Genomic DNA, 14,708 nt, shown 5'->3' with positions numbered 1-14,708 from the left:
TGTCCATATATATATATTTAATTATAAAATAATCATGTAAAATATTTAATCATGTTCAATCATGCATGTATTGTAGACCTGTGAGATGGCCATTCTTTTGTATTCTCCCAATGACTTAGGAGCTCAGTTCAATCCCAGAAAGTTTTTATATCTTTCAGACAGCTCTTATTGTTTAAAGGCCTTCCATTTAAAGATGAAATCTAGCTTTATATAGCTCTCACTCTTTGGCCCTATGCTTGCCTTGAAAATTAAGGAAGAACAAGCCATCTTCTACAAAACAGCCTTCAAAGGTCTGAAGACATTACAGGGCTTCTGGAACTGCATCCTCTGCTCCTCCAGTAACCTGGTCTGCAGTTCTCCTCCATCTTCCTGTGAGCACTTTAGTTCACCGATGCTAGGCTTAAAATAAGACACTCACACTGAAATTCTCCTGGTATGGCCTGAGGCTAGCAAAATAGTGAAGGACTGACTTTCTGTGATCTGAAAGCTGAACATCGATCCAGTAAAGTAAAAGCAGCTAGTAGAATACTGTTTTAAGAATACCAGTTTTAAGGTTTCTGGCAGAGGAAAGACTTGTCTGATTCAACAGAAAAAAATAAGCTTATATTTACAAAAGGTTAAAACATTCACGCATTTTGATATAGAAATGCCATTTTATATGAACACAAGTAATGGATTAACAGACAAGCTTTGCAAGACAGAAGCTAACCAACCTGACTTTAATCGTCACTACCTTTGCAGTCAGGAGCTGGGTAACTTCCTGCAGTAAGAAGCCTTAGGGGAATGCAATTTCCATTGCTTTGTGATGTTAATTTAAGGCAATTATCGTAAGTAGACTCCCAAAAAGTTTTGCATATTATTTGTCCTTGTGAAAGCCCAGTGCTGTTGGAGAGTCGGGGTGCTGGAGAAGCCCTAGGAAAGGAATAGTCAGAATTTATGTTTTGTTTTGTTTTTGTTTTTGTTGGGACAGAGTCTCACTCTGTTGCCCAGGCTGGAATGCAGTGGCACAATCTCTGCTCACTGCAGCTCTCTGCCCCTGGGGTTAAACTGATTCTCCCACCTTAGCCTCCTAAGTAGCTGGGATTATAGGCACGCACCACCATGTCCGGCTAATTTTTGTATTTTTAGTAGAGAGGGGGTTTCACCATGTTGGCCAGGTTGGTCTCAAACCCCTGACCTCAAGTGAACTACCTGCCTTGGTCTTCCAAAGTGCTGGGATTACAGGCGTGAGCCACCGCGCCCAACCTAGAATTTACGTTTTTTTTTTTTTTTTTTTTTTTAGAGACAAGTCTTGCCACATTGCCTAGGCTGGCCTCGGACTTCTGGGCTCAAGGGATCCTCCCAAGTAGCTGGGATTACAGGTGTGCACCACCACACCTGACTTAGATACTTCTGTAAGAGCTGAAGATCCCAAAGTTTGAAAACTTTTAGCGTTTTCCAACTTTTCCTCTGAAAGGCTGGAAACCCTGCTCCAAGAGCACTCTCTACTTAGGTTTTTTTTTTTTTTGAGACAGAGTCTTGCTCTGTCACCCAGGCTGAAGTGCAATGGCGCAATCTCGGCTCACTGCAACCTCCGCCTCCCGGGTTCAAGCGATTCTTCTGCCTCAGCCTCCCAAGTAGCTGGGATTACAGGCGCCTGCCACCACGCCTGGCTAATTTTGTATTTTTAGTAGAGATGGGGTTTCAACATTTTGGCCAGGCTAGTCTCGAACTCCTGACCTCAGGTGATCCACCCACCTTGGCCTCCCAAAGTGCTAGGAATACAGGCGCGAGCCACCGCCTCTGGCCTCCATTTAGTATTTTCACGGCACCTGCATTTTCAGTTTTTCCTCGGCAGGAAGGGCAAGAATAAAACTGCTTCTCCAGTTCATTTGGCTGTATTAGAACAGTTTTGCTGTGTATGGAGGGAAAAAAATGGGCATTTTTTTCTCCTTGACATTTCTGGGACCACTATGCATTTAAGTTATGTGCTGAGCTTGACTGTGGTGGGAAGAAAGGTGACCCTGGGGTCCATGGCTCAGTGGTCCCATAACCCACTAGGAGGTCTCCTTGAGCCATTTCTGGGGTGGGAGAGGATTCACCTGTTGGATTGTTCCCCCATCCCCCGCGTTGCATGGATCAAAATCGGAACAGAACAGCTGAAAGTGCTGGAGGATAAATAAGGACCAGCTGGAAGGCTGGGCGCGGTGGCTCACGCCTGTAATCTCAGCACTTTGGGAGGCCCAGGCGGGTGGATTGCCTGAGATAAGGAGTTCAAGACAAGCCTGGCCAACATGGTGAAACCCCATCTCTATTAAAAACACAAAAAGATTAGCTGGCCATGGTGGCATGTGCCTGTAATCCCAGCTACTCAGGAGGCTGAGGCAGGGGAATTGCTTGAACCAGGGAGGTGGAGGTTGCAGTGAGCCGAGATCATGCCACTGCACTCTAGCCTGGGCAACAGAGTGAAAATCCATCTCAAAAAAATAAAATAAAATAAAAAAAGGACCAGCTGTTTTCCAGCCCCACGTTTCAGTGCCAGGGCCTCTGGGCCAGGCACTTCTATTGAACATCAGCCACAGAGCTGGGGGGCTGCACAAAGAGGAAAGAGGCTGCTCAAAAGAGTCTGGAAATTCAAGAATGTGAGAGTAATGATTGCTGTAGCTGTTCACCAGCTTTAAAGAGTAAGCCTGCAACTCGTAGGTATGGAAACTTAGGTATAAACCTGGATTTGGCAAAACGTAGTAAAAACTTTAAAAGTGTGCATGAGGGCTGGGCACGGTGGCTCACACCTGTAATCCCCAAACTTTGGGAGGCTAAGGCAGAAGAATTGCTTGAGCATAGGAATTCAAGACCAGCCTGAGCAACATGACAAAACCCTGTCTCTATGAAAAATTTAAATAAAATTAGCCGGGCGTGGTGGCGCACCTGTAGTCCCAGCTATCCAGGAGGCTGAGGTAGGAGGATTGCTTGAGTCCAGGAGGTCAAAGCTGCTGTGAGCTTCCACCAAAGGCTGTGTGTCCCCAGTTAAAAAAAAAAAAAAAAGCCAGGTGTGGTGGCTCACACCTGTAATCCCAGCACTTTGGGAGGCTGAGGTGGGTGGATCACGAGGTCAGGGGTTCGAGACCAGCCTGGCCAACATAGCAAAACCCTGACTGTACTAAAAAAAAATACAAAAATATTATCCGGGCGTGGTGGCAGGCACCTGTAGTCCCAGCTACTCTGGAGGCTGAGGCAGGAGAATTGCTTGAATCCGGGAGGCAGAGGCTGCCATGAGCTGAGATCATGCCAATGCACTCCAGCCTGGGCAACAGAGCAGAAAAAAAAAAAAAAAAGGAAAAACCCTAGATGTCGGTAGAAGTTCAGTTTTCAGAGGTGAAGGGGGAAAAACTTCCCCCTTCACCCTCTGAAGATTCACTGAAAATGAACTGACAAAACGCGCAGATTAATAGGAGAAAAAGGCATACAAATTTATTGATGGGAGGGGGACATTGGGGATCACGAAGTGATTACCCAAATAATCCCATGGTGCCCAGATGCCCCCAGATGCTTATATAACTTTATTCACAGAGGAGGGGAAATGTAGGTCATTCTTTTGAGGGGCAATAAATGATTATTAGGGAGAATGAATGGACCTTGGAGAACAGAAATTAAGCTGTAAATGATCCTCTTTGCAGTTGAGTGAGCCTTAGAAACAGACATGATCTTGTGAAAAGGTCAGTCCAGGTAGGGTTATATTCCTCAATCTTCTTTTTTGCAGTAGATAATGAGATACATGGGAGGTGATGGAAAACAGTTGTTTTCTTTGGTGGATCCAGTTTTTTGTTTGTTTGTTTGTTTTTTGTTTTTTTTTTTTGAGACAGAGTCTCCACTCTGCAAACTCCGCCTCCCGGGTTTGAGTGATTCTCGTGCCTCAGCCTTCCAAGTAGCTGAGAGTCCAGGTGCCCACCATCATGCCTGGCTAATTTTTGTATTTTTTGTTTGTTTGTTTGTTTTTGAGACGGAGTCTCGCTCTGTCGCCCAGGCTGGAGTGCAGTGGCTCACTTGGCTCACTGCAAGCTCCGCCTCCTGGGTTCACACCATTCTCCTGCCTCAGCCTCCCAAGTAGCTGGGACTACAGGCGCCTGCCACCCCGTCCAGCTAATTTTTTTTTTTTTTTGTATTTTTAGTAGAGACAGGGTTTCACTGTGTTAGCCAGGATGGTCTCGATCTCCTGACCTCATGATCCACCCGCCTCAGCCTCCCAAAGTGCTGGCATTACAGGCGTGAGCCACTGCGCCCTGCCTAATTTTTGTATTTTTAATAGAGATGGGATTTCACCATGTTGGCCAGGCTGGTCTCAAACTCCTGACCTCAGGTGATCCGCCTGCCTTGGCCTCCCAAAGTGCTGGGATTACAGGTGTGAGCCACTGCACCCAGCCCACAAATTTATATAAGTTTTACATGACACAGTAGTCTTCAGAAATGAGGACTCAAAAAGCAGGTAAAATTGTGTATTTTTATGCTTAAGGTTTTTTGTTTTGTTTTGTATTTTTGAGATGGAGCCTCTCTTAGTTGCCCAGGCTGGAGTACGGTGGTGCCATCTAAGTTCACTGCAACCTCCACCTCCCTGGTTCAAGTGATTTTCCTCCTTCAGCCTCCTAAGTAGCTGGGACTACAGGTGTGCACCACCTCCCCCAGCTAATTTTTGTGTGTGTATTTTTAGTAGAGATGGGGTTTGGCCATTTTGGCCAGGCTGGTCTTGAACTCCTGGCCTCAGATAATCTGCCTGCCTTGTATGCTTAGGTTTGTCGGAAAATGGACAGTTGTGGAGTAACGTGATTGGAGGACAAAAGGGTTATGCTCAGCAGGGCACAGTGGCTCATGCGTGTAATCCCAGCAATTTTAGAGGCTGAGGTAGGAGGATCACTTGAGCCCAGGAGTTCCAAACCAGCCTGGGCAACATAGCAAGACGCCATCTCTACAAAAAATAAAAAATTAGCTAGGCGTGGTGGCACGGCCTGTAGTCCCAGCTACTGGGAGACTTAGGTGGGAGGATTGCTTGAGCCTGGGAGATGGAGGCTGCAGTGAGCTGTGATTGCCACTACACTTCAGCCTGGGTGACAGAGCAAGACCCTATTTAAACAAAAAAAAGGTATGATCTAATGATAATAAACTCAGTGAAACCTAGTAAGGCCTGTTTGTTTAGATTCTTTTTCTCTGTGTCTTCAGGAATAAGGATGTTCCTGTCTTCTGGCTACAGGAAGGGTACCTCTTGAATGAGGGCCTTATGACCTGCTTCAGGGGAAAAGGTCAGAGAGTAACTTTCTAGGTTTTTGTTTTTGGTTTTTTTTAGTTTTCTTAAATTTTTTTTTGGCTGTAAGTTTATTCAATGCAAAATAATCCTCTCCAATTTTACTGAGGTGGCTGACCACATCCACCATCAAATCCGCCTCTAAACTGGAATTCGGTTGCTGACCCAGCCCCAGCCTCGGCTTTCTTGTTGGCACCAGGGGGCAAAACACTTTGTCTGTGGGTATCTCTGTCGGCTTCCCCTCTTGTGAGTCTTGCAGGTCACTTACCCTCCAGACCTTTAGGCTGAGGCTTGCCAGTCTCTGGATGGCTGTGGCATAGGGTGGCAGGCACAATTTCCAGGAGCAGATGAAGGTAATCACGGAGATACTGGATACCCTCATTGATAAGGTACTGGTAGAAATGTCTCCAGGCAAACTGTTCCTTCACGTAGCCTCGGGACTTGGGAGACTGCATGGCCTTCATGACATGAAGGTTGGGCACATTCTTGTCTGCCAGCTCCGGGTGCTTAGGCATGTAGACCTCCTTCTTGGCCACCATGACTCCCTCCTTAAAAAGGAGTTCATAAATGGCAATCCTGTTCTTCTTAGGCATCAACATCTCTGCGGCTGTAGGCAGCTCGGGGGGGCTGGAAAGGCCTTCCTAGGTTGTATGACCTGTTTTGGGGGGAAGGGAGAGGAGAAGGGATGGTGAGAGTGACCTTCCTCTTGCTGCTTTCTCAAATGACAAGGTGCCATGTTTTAGGGTAGCATGTTCTGACTCCATCAATACCAAAATATAATAATAATAATTATAAGAATAAAGAAAAAATAGGCCAATCTAATTCATAAATATTTAAAAATCATAAATAAAATTATAGCAAACAAAATCCAAAAACACACTGAAAGAATAATATACTATGTCCAAATGGAGTTTAATCTAGGAATAGAAATAAGGTTTGATATAAGAAAATCTACTAATGTAAGTCATTATATTAATAATTCTACATAGGAAACATGGTTATCTATAAATACTGAGAATGCAAAATTAAATATTTGTTCTATTTCTTTCTTTTTCTTTTCTTTTCTTTCTTTCTTTCTTTTTTTTTTTTTTTTTTTGAGATAGGGTCTTGCTCTGTCACCCAGGCTGGAGTGCAGTAATGTAATTATAGGTCACTGCAGCATGAGTTCCTGGGTTCAAGTGATGCTCCTGCCTCAGCCACCCAAGTAGCTAAGGCTACAGGTGTACATCACCACTCATGGCTAGAATATCCATAATCAGCTTAGGGTTTCTAGGTCCTTAATAAAAATAATTAGTAAGGAATATTCTGTAAGGTAATCTTAGAAGGAGGAAGAAGAGGGAAAAGAGGGGGAAGAATAAGGAGGAGAAAGAGAAGGAGGGAGAAACAGGAGGAGGAAGAAGAAAAGGAGGAAGAGGAAGGAGAAGAAGGAAGGAAGAAGAAGGAGAAGGAGGAAGAGGAAGGAGAAGAAGAGGAGGAAGAGGAAGGAGAAGAAAGAAGAAGAAGAAGAGGAGCAGGAGGAGGAGGAGAAAAGAAGAAGAAAAGAAAAGAAGAGGCCGGGCGCAGTGGCTCATACCTGTAATCCCAGCACCTTGGGAGGCCAAGGCGGGCAGATCACGAGGTCAGGAGAACGAGACCATCCTGGTTTCAGTAGAAACCCCGTCTCTACTGAAAATACAAAAAATTAGCCGGGAGTGGTGGTGGGTACCCTACTCGGGAGGCTGAGGCAGGAGAATGGCATGAACCTGGGAGGCGGAGCTTGCAGTGAGCCGAGATCACACCACTGCACTCCAGCCTGGGTGACAGAGCGGTACTCTGTCTCAAAAAAAAAAAAAAAGAAAAGAAAAGAAGAAGAAAGGTGGTCTCGGTGGCTCATGCCTGTAATCCTAGCACTTTGGGAGGCTGAGCACTTTGGGAGGATTGCTTAAGCACAGGAGTTGCCATGCTGTAGCATGGGCAACATAGTGAGACCTTGCCTCTATGATATGGTTTCTCTGTGTCCCCACCCAAATCTCAACTGGAATTGTATCTCCCAGAATTCCCATGTGTTGTGGGAGGGACCCAGGAGAAGGTAATTGAATCATGGGGGCTGGTCTTTCCCATGCTATTCTTGTGATAGTGAATAAGTCTCACGAGATCTGATGGGCTTATCAGGGGTTCCTGCTTTTGCTTCTTCCTTATTTTTCTCTTGACACCGCCATGTAAGAAGTGCCTTTTGCCGCCATGATTCTGAGGCCTCCCCAGCCATGTGGAACTGTAAGTCCAATTAAACCTCTTTTTCTTCCCAGTCTCAGGTATGTCTTTATCAGCGGTGTGAAAATGGACTAATACACTCTACCAAAAAAAATTTGTTTTTTTGAGACAGAGTCTCACTCTGTCACCAGGCTGGAGTGTGGTGGCACAATCTTGACTCACTGCAAACTTCACCTCCTGGGTTCAAGCGATTCTCCTGCTCAGCCTCCCAAGTAGCTGGGACTACAGGCACACACCACCATGCCTAGCTAATTTTTGTATTTTTAATAGAGACGTGGTTTCACCTTGGCCAGGATGGTCTCAATCTCTTGACCTTGTGATTTGCCCACCTCGGCCTCCCAAAGTGCTGGGATTACAGGTGTGAGCCACCATGCCCAGCCAAAATTTTTAAAAATCAGCTGGACGTGGTGGTGTGTACCAGCTGCTTGGGAGGCTGAGGTGGGAGGATCACTTAAGTCTAGCAGGTTGAGGTTGCAGTGAGCCTCGAATGTGCCATTGCACTCCAGCCTGGGCAACAGAGTGAGACTGTGTCTCAAAAGAAAAAAAAAATGGAAAAGAAAAGGTGGAGCCTAATTTCCCTACTTGTGAATGTGTACTGGACTTAGTGACTCACTTTCAATGAATACAGTAAGTAAAAAATGATGGCATGTGACCTATGACCCCAAGTCACAAAAGATAGCATGGCTTCTTCCTTGCTTTTTCTTGGTTCACTTACTCTGAAGGAAGACCCCTGCCATGTGAGGAAACTCAAGCAGTCTTGTGGAGAGATCCATGTAGTAATGAACTGAGATCTGCTGCAAACAGCCATGTGAATGAGCCATCTCGGAGGTAGATCCTCCAGCGCCAGACAAACCTTCACATAACTGAAACACCAGAAAACAAATTAAGACAGTCTTGAATTCCTGATTCACAGAAACTATGAGATAATATTTATATTTTAAGTCACTACATTTTGGAGCAATTTGTTATGCAGTCATATGACTAATACAGAAGGCAAAATAAAGACATTTTCAGGTAGACAACAGGTGAATGAACTTGGCCCCAGCAGACTTGTACTACAGAATTTTTTTTTTTTTTTTTCTTGAGAGAGGATCTTGCTTAGCCTCCTGAGTAGCTGGGATCACAGACACATGCCATGACACCTGGCTACTTTTTGTTTGTTTGTTTGTTTGTTTATTTTTGAGATGGAGTCTTGCTCTGTGGCCCAAGCTGGAGTGCAGTGGCGATCTCAGCTCACTGAAGCCTCCATCCACTGGGTTCAAGTGATTCTCCTGCCTCAGCCTCCCAAGTAGCTGGGATTACAGGCACGGGCCACCACGCCCAGCTAATTTTTGTATTATTATTATTATTATTTGAGACGGAGTTTCCCTCTGCTGCCCAGGCTGGAGTGCAGTGGTGCAATCTCGGCTCACTGCAGCCTCTGCCTCCTGGGTTCTAGCAATTCTCCTGCCTCAGCCTCCCAAGTAGCTGGGATTACAGGCACGCACCACCACACCTGGCTAATTTTTTGTATTTTTAGTAGAAACAGGGTTTCACCATGTTGGCCAGGCTGGTCTTGAACTCCTGACCTCAGGTGATCCGCCCACCTCACCCTCCCAAAGTGCTGGAATTACAGGCATGAGCCACCATTTTTGTATTTTTAGTAGAGATAGGGTTTCACCATTTTGGCCAGGTTGGTCTCAAACTTCTGACCTCAGGTGATCTGCCCACTTTGGCCTCCCAAAGTGCTGGGATTACAGGCATGAGCTACCATGCCCAGCTTAATTAATTTTTTTATTAATTAATTAAGGCTGGTGTTTAACTCCTTGGCTGAAGCAATTCGTGCACCTTGTCCTCCTCAAGTGCTGGGATTACAGGCATGAGCCATCTTGCCCAGCCTGAGGATTTCTAACGTAAAATTTTCAGGTAGAAGGAAAATGAAACCAGATGGAGGGTAAGAGATAGATAAGGAATGGATAACAAATAAAGTGGTAAATATTTGTAAGATCTAATGTTTCATTGGATTTAAATATATACCACAACAATAAGAAGGCCTAAATAAATGGAGAGATATACCATGTTCATGGATTGGGGGATTTGATATAATGATATTAATTCTCCCCGAGTTGATTTATGGACTAAAGATAATACCAATTAAAATACCAGCAGCATTTATTTCTAGAAATTGATGCTAAAATTTATATCAAAAAGCAAAAGCTAAAATAGCCAAAACAGTTTTGTAAAAGAAGAACACATTTGGAGAACTCATACAACCTGATTTTAACACTTACCATAAATCTATAGCAGGGTTGGCAAACTGGCCCACAGGTTAGCCTGCAGCCTGTTTTTGCAGGGCTTAAAAGCTAAAACTGCTTTTTCCAGTTTTAAACGGTTGAAAAAGGAAACAATAAAAATGTATGTAGCAGGAATTATATGTAGCCCACCCTTTACATTTGCAAACTCATGAGCTATAGTAATCAAGACAATATGGGTTGTGTGTGGTGGCTCATGCCTGAAATCCCAGCACTTTGGGAGGCTGAGGTAGGTAAATCACTTGAGGTCAGGAGTTCGCGACCAGCCTGACCAACGTGGAGAAACCCCAACTCTACCAAAAAAAAAAAAAAAAATTAGCCAGGTGTGCTGGTGCATGTCTATAGTCCCAGCTACTTTGGAGACTGAAGCAGGAGAATTGCTTGAATCTGGGAGGCAGAGGTTGCAGTGAGCCAAGATCATGCCACTGCACTCCAGCTTGGGTGACAGAGTAAGACTCTGTCTCAAATACAAAAACGGGCTGGGCGCCGTGGCTTATGCCTGTAATCCCAGCACTTTGGGAGGCCAAGGTGGGCGGATCACCTGAGGTCAGGAGCTCAAGACCAGCCTGGCTAACATGGTGAAACCCCGTTTCTATTAAAAATACAAAAAATTGGCCGGGCGTGGTAGCAGGCGCCTGTAGTCCCAGCTACTCTGGAGCCTGAGGCAGGAGAATCGCTTGAGCTCAGGAGGCAGAGGTTGCAGTGAGCCGAGATAGCACCATTGCACTCCAGCCTGGGCAAGAAGAGTGAAACTGCGTCTCAAAAACAACAACAAATGCCACAATATGGTATTAGCAAAAGGATGGACACATAGATCAGTGGAACAGAATACAGAGTCCAGAAATAGACTCACACATATATATGGTTAATTGATTTTTGACAAAGTTACCAAGGCAATTGAGTGAAAGAATAGTCTTTTCAACAAACTCTGCTGGAGCAATTAGATACTTACATGAAAAAAAAAAAAGAGATAGTTTCTATCTCCAGAGCAAAGTGCAGGTTTATTTACTGTCCAGATAAAAGTAATTGCTCTGGAGAAAAGGTTGGGCAAATATGCTTGTAGTTCTTCTTTATTAATTATTGATGTTCTTTCAATTTAGAGTTCCTCAGCTGTGATACAAACCCACTTTGTATACTTCATCTAACTGGGCCCCTTAGCATAGCCCCTGTGGGACTTGGGGGACAAGGGAAACCAGGGCAAACATGAAGCTCATGCTGTTTGTTGTGCTGTGAGTAATAAAGATCTTTGTCTTTGTCTCAAGATCTGTGTCTTTTGCCAGTATCCTTTGAAATTGTTGTATGGATACTTGTTAGGTTGAAAGTAGGAGTAAAATCTTACATCCTTTAGTGTCCTTTTTAAATCATAGCTCACTGTAGCCTTGAACTCCTGGGCTCAAGCAATCCTCCTGCCTCAGCCTCCTGAGTAGCTGGCACTACAGGCAAGTGCCATTACTCCCAGCTAATTATTGTAGTTTTTGTAGAGATGGGGTTTCACCATGTTGGCCAGGCTGGTCATGAACTCCTGGGCTCAAGCAATCCTCCTGCCTTGGCCCCTCAAAGTGCTGTGATTACAGGCATGAGCTACGCGCCTGGCACCTTTATTGTTTTTCTTTGAACCTAAAACAGCTCTAAAAAAAAAAAAAAGTCTATTAAACAGCAACAACAACACCTCAAAGCAAATATGGGAAAGGTTCATGTTGTTGGAGCAGGTAATGTGGTGTCTGTTACATTATTCTCCATAATTTTCCATATGTTTGAAATATATATATTTTTTTCTTTTTTTTCTTTTCTTTTCTTTTTTTTTTTTTTTCTTGAGATGGAGTCTTGCTCTGTTGCCCAGGCTGGAGTGCCGTGGCGCGATCTTGGCTCACTGCAAGCTCTGTGGCTCACTGCAAGCTCTGCCTCCTGGGTTCACACCATTCTCCTGCCTCAGCCTCCGGAGCAGCTGGGACTACAGGCGCCTGCTACCACGCCCGGCTAATTTTTTGTATTTTTAATAGAAACGGGGTTTCACCATGTTAGCCAGGATGGTCTCGATCTCCTGACCTCGTGATCTGCCCGCCTTGGCCTCCCAAACTGCTGAGATTACAGGCGTCAGCCACTGCGCCTGGCCTGAAATATTTCATAAACAAAAAATTAACTCTAACAAAGGGAAAAAAGAAAGAGGAAAAAAAGGGGGCAAGCGATCTGAATAGACATGTCCCCAAAAAGATATACACACGGCCAATAAGCACAAGAAAGATGCTCAGGATCATTACTTATTAGAAAAATGCAAATCAAAACAACAATGAGGTATCACTTTGTACCCCCTAGGATGGCTATAATTTAAAAATTAAAAAAGGGAAAATACTAAGTGTTGGCAAGAATGTGAGGAAGTTGGAACCCTCACGCATTACCAGTAGCACTGTGGAGAGTAGTTCAGACACTGTGGAAAACAGTTTGTTCAAAAAGTTAAACACAGCTGGGCACGGTGGCTCACACCTATAATCCCAGCACTTTGGGAGGCTGAGGCGGGCAGATCACCCGAGGTCAGGAATTCGAGACTAGTCTGGCTAACACGGTGAAACCCCCGTCTCTACTAAAAATACAAAAATTAGCCAGGCGTGGTGGCAAGTCCCTGTAGTCCCAGCTACTTGGAATGCTGAGGCAAGGGAATCGCTTGAACCTGGGAGGCGGAGGTTGCAGTGAGCTGAGATCACGCCACTGCACTACAGCCTGGGCAACAGAGTGAGAATCTGTCTCAAAAAAAAAAGTCTGAATCATGAAAAAAAGTTAGAAACAACAAACTGGTCAATAACTGGACTTGCCACATTGTTCTGTGAAGTGTTAATTATTAACTTCTTTGTTTGTTTGTTTTTGAGACAAGGTCTTTCTCTGTCTCCCAGGCGGAAATGCAGTGTTGCTACTATAGCTCACTGCAGCTTTGAACTCCTGGGCTCAACCGATCATCCTGTTTCAGCCTCCCAAGCAGCTGGAACTATAGGTGTATACCACCATGCCCAGCTAATTTTGTAATTGTTTGTAGAGATGAGGGTCTCACTGTGTGTGGCCATTAATGATTTTTTTTTTTGAGACAGTCTTGCTCTGTTGCCCAGGCTACAGTGCAATCGTGCGATCTCAGCTCACTGGAACCTCTGCCTCTCAGGTTCAAGCGATTCTTCTGCCTCAGCCTCCTGAGTAGCTGGGATTACAGGTACGTGCCACCACACCTGGCTAATTTTGTATTTTTAGTAGAGACGGGGTTTCGCTATGTTGGCCAGGCTGGTCTCGAACTCCTGACCTCAGGTGATCCACCTGCCTCAGCCTCCCAAAGTGCTGGGATTACAGGCCTGTGAGCCACTGTGCCTGGCCAATATTTTATACTGCTTAACATTTTGAAAGCATAATGTTAACAACATCACATTTTTTTTTAAAGAAAGAATACCTGGCCAGGTGTGGTGGCTCATGCCTGTAATCCTAGCACGTTGGGAGGCTGAGGCAAGAGGATCACTTGAGCCCAGGAGTTTGAGACCAGCCTGGATAACATAGCAAGATCCCAACTCTATGAAAAACTTAAAAATTAGCCAGGCATTGTGGCGAACACCTGTAGTCCCAGCTACTCATGGAGGCTGAGGTGGGAGGATTTCTTGAACCTGGGAGGTCAAGGCTGCAGTCAGCCATGATGTGGCACTGCACTCCAGCCTGTATGGCAGAGCAAGAGTCTGTATTGAAAAAACAAAAAAGAATACCTATTTGTGCACTTTTGGGTTTACAATTGTATGCATGTCTGAATATGTTCGTCCGTATGTTATGTATATGCATATGCTCCATAATTGTCACAGATATGCTAAATAAGGTAGTTGCTGCATGACCTTTAGCTTTTTCACACCCCATAGGCAGGATTGGCTGTGTAACTGCAGCTACTATTTGCAGAGCCTGGGTTCCTATTTCTGAGCTAACCTCTGTACTATACAATCAGGTGACCAAGACTTTCTGAGCTAACCTCTGTACTATACAATCAGGTGACCAAGACTTTAGCTCAGAGAACCCTCAACAACTTTGAGTTTTTCTTTTTTTGAGACGGAGTCTCACTCTGTCACCCAGGCTGGAGTGCATTGGCGCGATCTCAGCTCACTGCAACCTCTGCCTCCTGGATTCACGCCATTCTCCTGCCTCAGCCTCCCAAGCAGCTGGGATTACAGGTGCCCACCACCGCGCCTGGTTATTTTTTGTATTTTTAGTAGAGACGAGGTTTCACCGTGTTAGCCAGAATGGTCTCGATCTCCTGACCGCGTGATCTGCCCGCCTCGGCCTCCCAAAGTGCTGGGATTGCAGGCATGAGCCACCACTCCCAGTCTAACTTTGAGTTTTTCTAAGTTTGGTCAGCGGCAGGTGGAAGCAGAATTATCTGGGGCCTTGATTCTGAACATCCAATGGTGAGCCTGGAGGAGTCTGTCATTTTAACGAGCCTCTCAGGACGTGTGATCTGCACTCACTTTTGGGACTTTTAGGTCTGTTCACCAATTCCTGATTGCTGGGAGTAGCTGACTCTGTCTTTGGTCTCACAGGCCTGTTGACACTTTGCTTGCCCACATGAGCATGGATGTCATGCCTCCCTGTTGTTAACCATTATGCCATATCACTGAGCTTGGTGCTGGGTCTTCAGGCTCATTCTATGCGGACTGCCCTGTATTTCCATGCTTTGTTGAGTCTCTGATTTCTGGGGACCCTGATGCCCCAAAAGAAGCTGCAGAAGCAGCAGACAGGATATAATCAGCTCTCCCCACAGGCCACACTCACAATACAGGAGCTGCACTGGAGCCCTAGATCGTGGATTCTAGGCTCACCTCTGTACCCCAACCTCACATTTGACTGGGGGCAATGGGGAAGCCTATTAGGTCAATAATCTCTCAAAG

At 45.2% G+C, this 14,708-nt stretch overlaps 1 pseudogene; it reads right to left on the bottom strand.

Moving 5' to 3' along the window:
* Positions 1-5,266: 5,266 nt before the first annotated feature.
* On the bottom strand, positions 5,267-8,318 carry LOC100608329 (small ribosomal subunit protein eS10-like; annotated as a pseudogene).
* Positions 8,319-14,708: the final 6,390 nt, after the last annotated feature.

This window comes from Pan troglodytes, chromosome 4 (assembly GCF_028858775.2).
Source record: "Pan troglodytes isolate AG18354 chromosome 4, NHGRI_mPanTro3-v2.0_pri, whole genome shotgun sequence".
Classification (NCBI taxonomy): Eukaryota; Metazoa; Chordata; class Mammalia; order Primates; family Hominidae; genus Pan; species Pan troglodytes.
The sequence above is the reverse complement of the archived record's forward strand: the minus strand, read 5'-3'. Positions and strand labels throughout refer to the sequence as shown.